The 10,041-nt window shown below is 37.7% G+C and overlaps 1 protein-coding gene across 1 annotated transcript in view; it reads right to left on the minus strand.

Moving 5' to 3' along the window:
• The window catches only part of LOC107656859 (calcium-activated potassium channel subunit beta-2-like), an 18,798-nt gene extending 16,315 nt beyond the window's left edge, over positions 1 to 2,483 (minus strand). Inside the window, exon 1 of the mRNA XM_016444808.1 lies at positions 2,416 to 2,483. The gene's annotated coding sequence lies outside the window, so the exon portion shown is untranslated. The remainder of the gene's footprint in view (positions 1 to 2,415) is intronic.
• Positions 2,484 to 10,041: the final 7,558 nt, after the last annotated feature.

A 10,041-nucleotide genomic window follows, 5' to 3' on the forward strand; every position in this document is an offset into this window, starting at 1 on the left:
AAATTAAATTATACATTATAATGCGGCGGTGGCGAATCATCGTCGGCAACTTCATCTTTGCAGCCGACACTGATATGACTCAAAAAGCAGTTTACTAATACATCATTAAAACTTCTTCTTTTTCCCCGACACATTCATAATCTTTTGCCGGTGCTTTGCAGGATGCTTTATGCGCGAGCTTAAGCGTGGAATAGGCTGAATTATGCCTAGGCCTATATATTAAAGTATGGTTTAGTAGGCCATTATATTAATTTTATATAAACGTGTGACTAGTTGACTAGAAAAATTGTTAGATGAGATCTAATTAATTGGCACAAGGTACCACTCCATAACGCTCCCATTAGGGAATGATATCTGTGCCGATATACAGCCATATCTCACGGCTACGAGTGTGAAATTACTCATAAATATTCAACATCCTGTGAGATGTGGCCAATTCCACTCAACTTAAAGAAACCCAATTCTTAAATATGAATTTTGCCCAACCTTGGTCATTTTCTAAAGAACTCAACTCAAACTATTAGCACAACATACAGCGCTCAAACATGATTAACATTTTGGTGGTCCATGCATATTCAGATCAAGTCTATGCATATTCAACAAAGCTTGAGCACACTTATTTGCAGCTGTGAAGAGCAGGTCATTAGGGGGTCAGCAATGGAGTTGAAGGTTGATAGAGGCCCACTGTCAAGATTGCTTTGTCATTACTCAGAGCATCAGGGCATAAAGAGAATTACATTACTATTACAAGTACATGCTCATGGATCCATGCTGTATCAGCAATGTCAACTGTTTCTTAAGCGGAACATGCTTTTGCTAAATGCAGGACCATGCCAAACATAAAGCATCCTAGAGTAAATACATTATTGATTCACTGACCCTGGTTTGGAAAACAGCCTAAATCTTTATCCCTGAAACAAGGAGTAGGAGTCTACTTGGACAAAAAAATGCTAAAGCTCTGTCCTTCTGTTCAAAGTCATATGATTTTTAAGTAACGAGATGATTGAAAGCACTCAGCAATGAGGGATGTACTAATATTTTTACAAGCTGGGGCATAAAGAGAATTACATTACTATTACAAGTACATGCTCACGGATCCATGCTGTATCAGCAATGTCAACTGTTTCTAAAGCGGAACATGCTTTTGCTAAATGCAGGACCATGCCAAACATAAAGCATCCTAGAGTAAATACATTATTGATTCACTGACCCTGGTTTGGAAAACAGCCTAAATCTTTATCCCTGAAACAAGGAGTAGGAGTCTACTTGGACAAAAAAATGCTAAAGCTCTGTCCTTCTGTTCAAAGTCGAGTGTGAAATTACTCATAAATATTCAACATCCTGTGAGATGTGGTCAATTCCACTCAACTTAAAGAAACCCAATTCTTAAATATGAATTTTGCCCAACCATGGTCATTTTCTAAAGAACTCAACTCAAACTATTAGCACAACATACAGCGCTCAAACATGATTAACATTTTGGTGGTCCATGCATATTCAGATCAAGTCTATGCATATTCAACAAAGCTTGAGCACACTTATTTGCAGCTGTGAAGAGCAGGTCATTAGGGGGTCAGCAATGGAGTTGAAGGTTGATAGAGGCCCACTGTCAAGATTGCTTTGTCATTACTCAGAGCATCAGGGCATAAAGAGAATTACATTACTATTACAAGTACATGCTCATGGATCCATGCTGTATCAGCAATGTCAACTGTTTCTAAAGCGGAACATGCTTTTGCTAAATGCAGGACCATGCCAAACATAAAGCATCCTAGAGTAAATACATTATTGATTCACTGACCCTGGTTTGGAAAACAGCCTAAATCTTTATCCCTGAAACAAGGAGTAGGAGTCTACTTGGACAAAAAAATGCTAAAGCTCTGTCCTTCTGTTCAAAGTCATATGATTTTTAAGTAACGAGATGATTGAAAGCACTCAGCAATGAGGGATGTACTAATATTTTTACAAGCTGAGAATGAATAGTGCTTTTCTATCACACCTAATCGATAAAGGTTTTTGGTTGATTGAAACCATCTAAAACGTTGTATCCATTTGATAAAAATCAATGCACTCAAAGTCCTGTATTCCTTGGAATTCACAAATAAAATCTGCTTTTCATTCACATCAACGGACAGCAGCTTATTGGCTTTCTGTTGTATTTTTCATTCTCACTGGACATGACATTGTAGAGCAGTTGGTTTTAACTCCAGGACAACTTGAATCAATGAAAGTACATGAGTGAAAATGTATTCGTGAAACATTTTCCCTTCACGAAATGTGCTCTGCTATCCTCTGAGTACTTAACAGAAGGCAGAGTAGCATTTAAACCCAACATGCATGCTTGTTTTACTAATCAATATATTTAATCCAAAGCTTTCTGTTTATACCCCTTGCAAGGCCAAGGACTCTACATACCTGTATTGATAGATTTGAGCCAAAGTAGAGCAATGAAATTTCAAGAAAGCATGTTGAGTCAATAACAGTCAGCCTTCTCTTGCTCCTCTTGAGACCTGTAAGGGTTTTTAAAATACCCAATAATGCTGCTGGCAGATTTGTGGCTTTGTGGGCCATGTGCCAGTGTGTGAAACTGTGTAGGGCAGCAATTTCCTGCCAAATGATGTGCGGAATGAGTCCTTCCAAGCCAGCACAACACCCTGACCTTGCGCCTTTCAAGCATGGAGGTGAAGAACTGAACAGAAATAACCATGTGCCACTTTTTGGCAAACCTCTGTCACTGAGCTTGTATGCATGATTTATGGTGTTTACTAAAGCAAGCATCAATACTACGATTACTCATACTTGAGATTAGTGATTTGATCCTCTAAACCTAAGGGCAGAAACATAAAGCATTTTTATACTGTAAAACCGGACGATTATGAGCACGCTAAGTGAACGGTTCCAGTTGCAATTCTATTTGGACATGGTCAAAGTTCATTTCAAGGCAATTCAGTTCCTGAATGGGGAAATACAAAAATCAAAATGTGCTAAAAATGGTATCATGGAATGTTGGTAACCAAACAGCTGCTTTTAGTCACTGACGTTCATAGTATGAGAAAAAAAGACTATGGAAGTCAATGGCGACATATCTTCTTTTGTGTTCAACATTAGAAAGAAATTTATAGACATTTGGAACAACATCTCACCACCAAAATTTTATATTAATAAAATTAACCTTGTTCTGCAAAGGCTGGAATACATTACACTACTTTTGCCGAGACGTTTTACCCCACTTTACAGACTAATTTCACAAACACTTGCGCAGTGTATGATGGGCGCAAACTCAGATTTTTTAGCTGTAGACTATGATATCATCCAGTTGGAGAATCTCAGACACATTTGAAATTTTTAGCCAATTTTAGAACTATATTTTGTTCACCTCATTGCTAGGAGATTCTGCATAAGGTTGTTGTGTTCGAAACAAATTAAAAGTCTTTTAGTGAATGATGCCCAGTTTTTCCTCTGTAGCCATTTACAAAGTCTGCAAATGTTTGATGCCTAATGTTTTAAAATATGTTAAGATTTGAAAAGTCGTGTAATGCAACTGTTCTCTTTCTTGTTAAAGAAATAAGATGGTGGACGTATGTCTATAACAAGCCAGACGCCCTGCTGGAAAAAATGTTAGCTGCTCTTTCCTTGGATTATGGCTGAAAAGCTTAGTATCAACCTTGGCTCTTAAAAATCTTCTGTACTAAGAAAGAAAGCATCTGAATTTTAAGATATCTGAGCAGTGTTTTGTACATTGAAGAGGCTCTGAACGTGTTAAGTTATGGAGTATATGTTTAAACTAACATGAGGAATGTATGGTATGAACTGTCATATGTTTATGCCTGTTTGCTTTTTTAATTTTACAACAATGTCAGGGGGTTGTTGGCGGGGGACAAAAATCAGTTTAAAATATGTATACACTGTGTAAATTGTATAAATTCAATAAAGACCATTTTTAATAAAAGTTGTGTTGTGGAATACTTTAACTCATCTTGCACCATTTGTGCAACAGACATGAATGACATTATTTTTTTTCTATTATTTGGTCAGGCATACGGTGGATCATAAAAGTGTACTTGCAGATAGTAAAAACAATGCAACAATACATAGCAACTTTCTAGAACACATTTGCAACCAAATAACAACGCACAACTGAGCGAGCAAAGACCATGTGGCTACTCTTATGAACACTTTTTCATGCATCAAACATGCATTATGTCAAGGATAAAGATGAAGCTAAGAAATATTCGATGGCAATGACAACAAGCACTTCAGTGAAGGATCACACATGTCAAACATGGCTTTATTTTAACCTCCATGAGACAGCAGGGTTTCTTTGCTGACTAAAAATTCTCTACATATCTGAAAGATGACAGATATTTCATTTTGTCCCAAGGGCAAACTTATGAGGTGAAGCCAGAACTGCTGTGCAAGAAGACACACTCTTTTTATCTCAGTGCAGTTTGTCCATGTGAATGCACATAGAGATGATAATTGGACTTTTTGATGGTCTCTTTTAAATTCTGAAATCCATTTAACACTTTTCACACTTTGTCGCAAATGGAATGGAGCCAAATCTTTTCATTTTCCTTTTTTTCAGCAAAGAGCCCATTTCTCAAAGTGATGCTATCTTCAACTTCAACTTCATCTCTGTATACTCTGCTGAGGCTGACTAGTTCTTTTCGGGGAAAAGTACTACATCCACATTATTTTGTAGATTACATCAAACTTAGAAATCCCAAATCTTTTATTTGACAGCCAGACCAGTCACGCACCCGTGTGTTTTACAGTGTGTTGAGCAGATCCTTAAGGGTGGACATTTACACCTGTTGCTGGCAATTGTTTTCCAGCTTCCTCTCTTCATGTGCCCATTCAACCCTCTGAGAAATGTGCCTGCCCTTTCCCAAGAATGTTCCAGGTAGTATTTTCTGCCTTGTGTTGGATTATTATAGCATCGTGGACAAGTGTTCAGAAGGGTTAAAAGGTCTTTAAAAAGTCCTGCCTCATCATCACAACATACTGCACATTTCAAAACATGGACATGTCAATTGGTTTTGTAAATATACTGTGGCCCCACAACATGTTTGGTTGTTTGGTGGCTTGAGCCAGAGATTGTCTTACTATAGGGAGACAAGAGGGTCTGTATTACTTACTATTGGAGAAAGTGTAACAGTCAACTTGGATCAGGTGTGCCTTTATAACCAATAATACTACAGCCTTGACGTCAATGAATTTCAGTCAGAGTTGTGTGACACTCAATCGCGTTTATGGATACCATAGGAATGAATGAGAAATGCCGTAAGCTGTATCCCACCTGTCGCAAAGAGTCAGTGACTTTTCTTATAAAACTGCATTTTTTTTTGGTGTAAACTATAAAAATTGTTCAATCCAAAAGTATTGATTAGTGTTCACCTGACGATCTCATCTGGGACGATCCCTCACATTCAGATCCCTTTGGTAATTTAGCACACTACCAGGATGCCTTCAATAATGTCCGTGGCTGCCGGATAGTGGAGATCTCAGCAGAGCGGTGTGCTAGTATACTTATATCATTCAATTATAAAGAGAGCGTGCACAGCTGTTGTTTATATTGCTGTGTGTAGCCTGTGGAAGTAACGTTAGCTGCAGCAATGGGCAATAATATTTTTGTTCAATATTTTCCTAATGACAATTTTGGTTTATAAAGGCTCCTACGAACAACTTTTTCCCATTTTTATCACAGAATAAGGCACGAAATATATTTTATTGTTTCTATCAAATGATATGTCAATCAGTACTGCATTTTATATATGCTCATGTTGCATATCATATCTTCTTTATACGCATTTTTGCAGAGTTGCGCATTAAGCCAATCACAGAGGATTGTTGAGCTTATGAATGCAATGTCCAATCAGAAGCGTTCAGATGAGTCATCGTGAAACGCTGAGGATTGTTCAGTGCACATGCTCTGCTGACTGAATTCTGCACTCACCGCCCCTGAATTACACTAACATTAGGCTCCTTTTAGCCTTACCCTGGAGTCGGTTCACCCTCCGCCTATAGGAGAAAAAGGCTAAAATGTCTTATACTCAAGCATAGCACCTCAAGAGAATTAAATAAGTTATTCAGTGAATAGTTAAAGCATGCAAGTTTATTTTTACCTTAGAATATCATTTTCAATATCATTCTGATAATAGGCTACACTGACTTCTAAGGCTACGTCCACACGAAGCCAGAGTACCGAAGCTTGCGCGCGGTGTACAAACGAACATGGAACAATACATTTATTAATCTGTGTTAATGTTAGTTAATAAAAAGACAATCGTTCAGTGTTTGTTCATGTTTTTGTTGCTGTTTCGTGACGTAGCGGTGTCTGACTAGGGGCGAGACGTGGGCTGATGACGTCATCGTTTCAGAAAATATACGGATTCGCTGTCCACACGAAAACGCAAGGGTGGCGTTTTCAGATTTATCCACTCTGGGACCCGGTTTAAAAAAATATCGGTTTCACTCTCCCAAAATGCCGGATCCGTGTGGACGAAACGCCTATACGATACAAAATTTATGCGTATACAGCTAAACGTGTCTCCGTGTGGACGGGGCCTAAGAACACGAATGACTTGAGATTCTTTCCCACGCTCCCCACCAAAGGTATGTGGTTTGGTGAGCGCAGGGTACGAAATTCGAGAAAAGGGCGGATTACTTTACGGCATCAACAAATGCACATGTACAGCTATACACTCGGTGCGTTTCAAACAGGATATATCGCCCTCCGAAGGGCACTTTGGAGTAGGGATGGGCGGATCGATCCTTAAGTATCAATACTTTCGATACTGATGTTGTATCGAAAGGATCGATTCTCACATAAAAATATTGATTCTAAAGTGCATTTTTTTAACCATTAATTTTATTTACTTATCAAGAAATTTGATGCATAAAATAAGCTTCTAAATGGAAAAATAGGCTATATTAGCGAATAATTGTGTTTCCATTTCTCCTGCTCATCGGAACACACGCAAATGCTGAAAAACAGAACCAATCAATCACAGACAGCGTTCGCTGCTGACGCATGGCTCACAGTGCTTGTTCAAATAGGGCTGCATTTCCCAAAAGCATTAGAAGCATAAGTAGATCTTAAGAAACCATTGCCACATTATTACATTACATTACATAACATTGTTACTATATATAAAATTAATTCTGAAAAATGCATCACGGTTTCCACACAAATATGAAGCAGCAATAATAATAAATGTTTCTTGAGCAGCAAATATTAGAATGATTTCTGAAGAATCATGTGACACTGAAGACTGGCGTAATGATGCTGAAAATTCAGCTTTGATCACAGATACATTTTAAATTTCATTTTAAAATATATTAAAATAGAAAATAGTTATTTTTAGTTGTTATATTTCTCAAAATTGCTGTTTTTACTGTTTTTTGTTTTTGTTTTTCAAATAAGTGCAGCTTTGGTGAGCATGAGACTTAAAAAATATTACAAAATCTTACTGACCCCAAACTTTTGTGTACATGTAATATTTATTTTAAATTGGCTAGTTTGTGCAAGTAAATTAATTTAAACTGGTTGTCAAAAGTTCAAATGGACTGTGTTATGTTCTGTAATTGCTGTTAATAAATCTGTCAGAAAAAAATATGCTAAAGTTTCACCTATAGGGGTACAACAGCCTGGCAGCCTTTTACAAACATTAACCATGGTTTTATTAGAGTAACCACAGTTTACCACATATTTGTAGTAAAGCTGCAGTAACCACAAATTTACCATGGTAATAATAATAATAATAATAATACATTTTAGTGCTTATGTAACTCCATGTTTATTTTTCATGAGGTACCTTCAAAGGTGCACCTTTGTAACTTATCTACCCTTAAAGCATGCATAGTTGCATGGTACTAATATGCACCCTTTTAGGGGTATAGTTGCACCTTTGAGGTTACTGCCCCAGTAAAGGGCTAAAATACAATTATATTTTATTCCTGACAGTGTAAACAAAAAAGGCCTATGAAATGTAAAAAAAACACGGCTTTAAAATCTAATATTAAGTGAGTATAATTACTGATTATATATTCTTTTAATAATTTAAAAGATGAGTTTAGTTTAAAAGTATCGGTATCGGTATCAATATCGATATCGACGATACTGGGCTTGAAAATATCGGTATCGGATCGAAAATAAAATAAGAGGTATCGCCCATCCCTAATTCGGAGTGAAAACAATCATGGCCGCCATATTGAAGAGTCGTTCCAAACCGAAGTGCTCAAAACTGGCCACTTCAAAGGGCCCTTCAGAATGAAGGGTTTCGAAGGGTAAAACTGATGGACACTTCGGGCTCCCATGATCCTTTGCACAGATTCTTTGCATGATGACGGTGCCTCCATGTGGGCACGAGATGATGACGAAGAAGGGCACTTCAAGAAACAGTTGTTTCTGGAGGTTATGGATCAGAGATTTATCTTCCTTAATTCCCTACTCCCCAGACCTATCAGGACTCAGGTTTTCGATGTTGCTGCATTTTCAGCTCCTCCATCTACAGCCCAAGTCCCTCACATCCCTCCCTTTTTCCCCAACTCGCCATACCTAAAATCACCATTTCTGTTTTAAATCTAAACTTAATTCTTAGGTCAAGACATTAATCGAAGAACTGACCAAACTGGCTCCAATGTGCTGAAATGTTGTTTTGAGTCCAAACTGACCTGCTGGAATAAAGAAAATCCAAGCATAATTTGTTGTTGTTGCACTTAAGGCCTCCCAGTTGCAGCAATTACAGATTTTTGTTTTTATTTATAGATACATGCTGGGTATGGCAATCTGTATCTATGGTGTATTTCTGGAGTGCTCCGAGTTATGAATGTACTGCTATTTAAGTGTGTCATCTCCTCCTACCATTCATTACTCAGACATAATATTTCAGGTTAATGGCGCGTATGCCAAGTTTCACAACACTGTAATCTTGGGAACACACAGCTCTGTAAACCATCCATCTAGTAGTTATTGTGAGGCCAGACTCAGACTTCACTGCTAAGACCGATGACCTTTCCATGATCAAAACTGAAGTCACATTTAGATGGATTGGGCAGTTTCACAGCTTGGTGGTGCATTAAATCTGGGGTTTATGCGATGCAGCATAATGGCATAATGGGGCCTGATGCAGACGTGCTTGGATTTCAACACATCAAAAGATTGTGTTTCTTATCTGAGTTTATCTAATATAATTGATATAAAAAGTCATTTGAAAGGCCATATTATCCCCTGCTTGCCAAAAGCATTCCTCCTGCTCTCTCTTTGTTGACCAAAACAGTCCCACAACTGAATCGCAAAGGTCTAAACTGACAGTATGTGTTTTGATAGGAGACCAGTGGATGAGAATCTCTTCCAAATGTGTAATGTTTCACTCCATGCTAAATTTGGTGTAAAATGGATAATCGTGCCTGGCTCTGAGTGTTACAGTTTTTACTCTCTCATTCCCCGCTTTATGTTCCAGTATTAATTTGATTGCCTCATTTACAGCCAGCGCCAGTGCTGTTGCCAAGGATACATGAAACACTACTATTGGTGTGTTTGTATCCAATCTTGTATAACGCTGGTATTGAAGCGTGGAAAATTCTACACACATCTTACACAATTGCTGAGGGCATATATTCATGTAAGAGACAATCATCAAGGACATAATTATTTGCACATTAACCCACTCTAAGCCAGATAAGGGGGCAAACCAGATTTTTTTTTTGTCCTTTTTAAAGCACAGCTATACTAATAATAGCAGCAAAACATTAATTACTCACTTATTAAAGGAATAGTTCACACAAAAAGAAGAATTTATTGAAACTTTACTCACTCTCAGGACATTCAAGGTGTATGATGAGTTTGTTTTTTCATGGGAACAGATTTGGAGAAATTTAGCATTATATCACTTGCTCACCAATGGATCCTCTGTAAATGGGTGCCGTCAGAATGGGAGTCCAAACAGCTGATAAAACCATCACAATAATTCACAAGTAGTCTACACAACTCCAGTCCAGCAAGCTGTATGTTTCTTATAAATAAATCCATCATTAAAA

The sequence above is a fragment of the Sinocyclocheilus anshuiensis genome, unplaced genomic scaffold, assembly GCF_001515605.1.
Source record: "Sinocyclocheilus anshuiensis isolate Anshui unplaced genomic scaffold, SAMN03320099.WGS_v1.1 scaffold3220, whole genome shotgun sequence".
In the NCBI taxonomy this organism is placed as follows: domain Eukaryota; kingdom Metazoa; phylum Chordata; class Actinopteri; order Cypriniformes; family Cyprinidae; genus Sinocyclocheilus; species Sinocyclocheilus anshuiensis.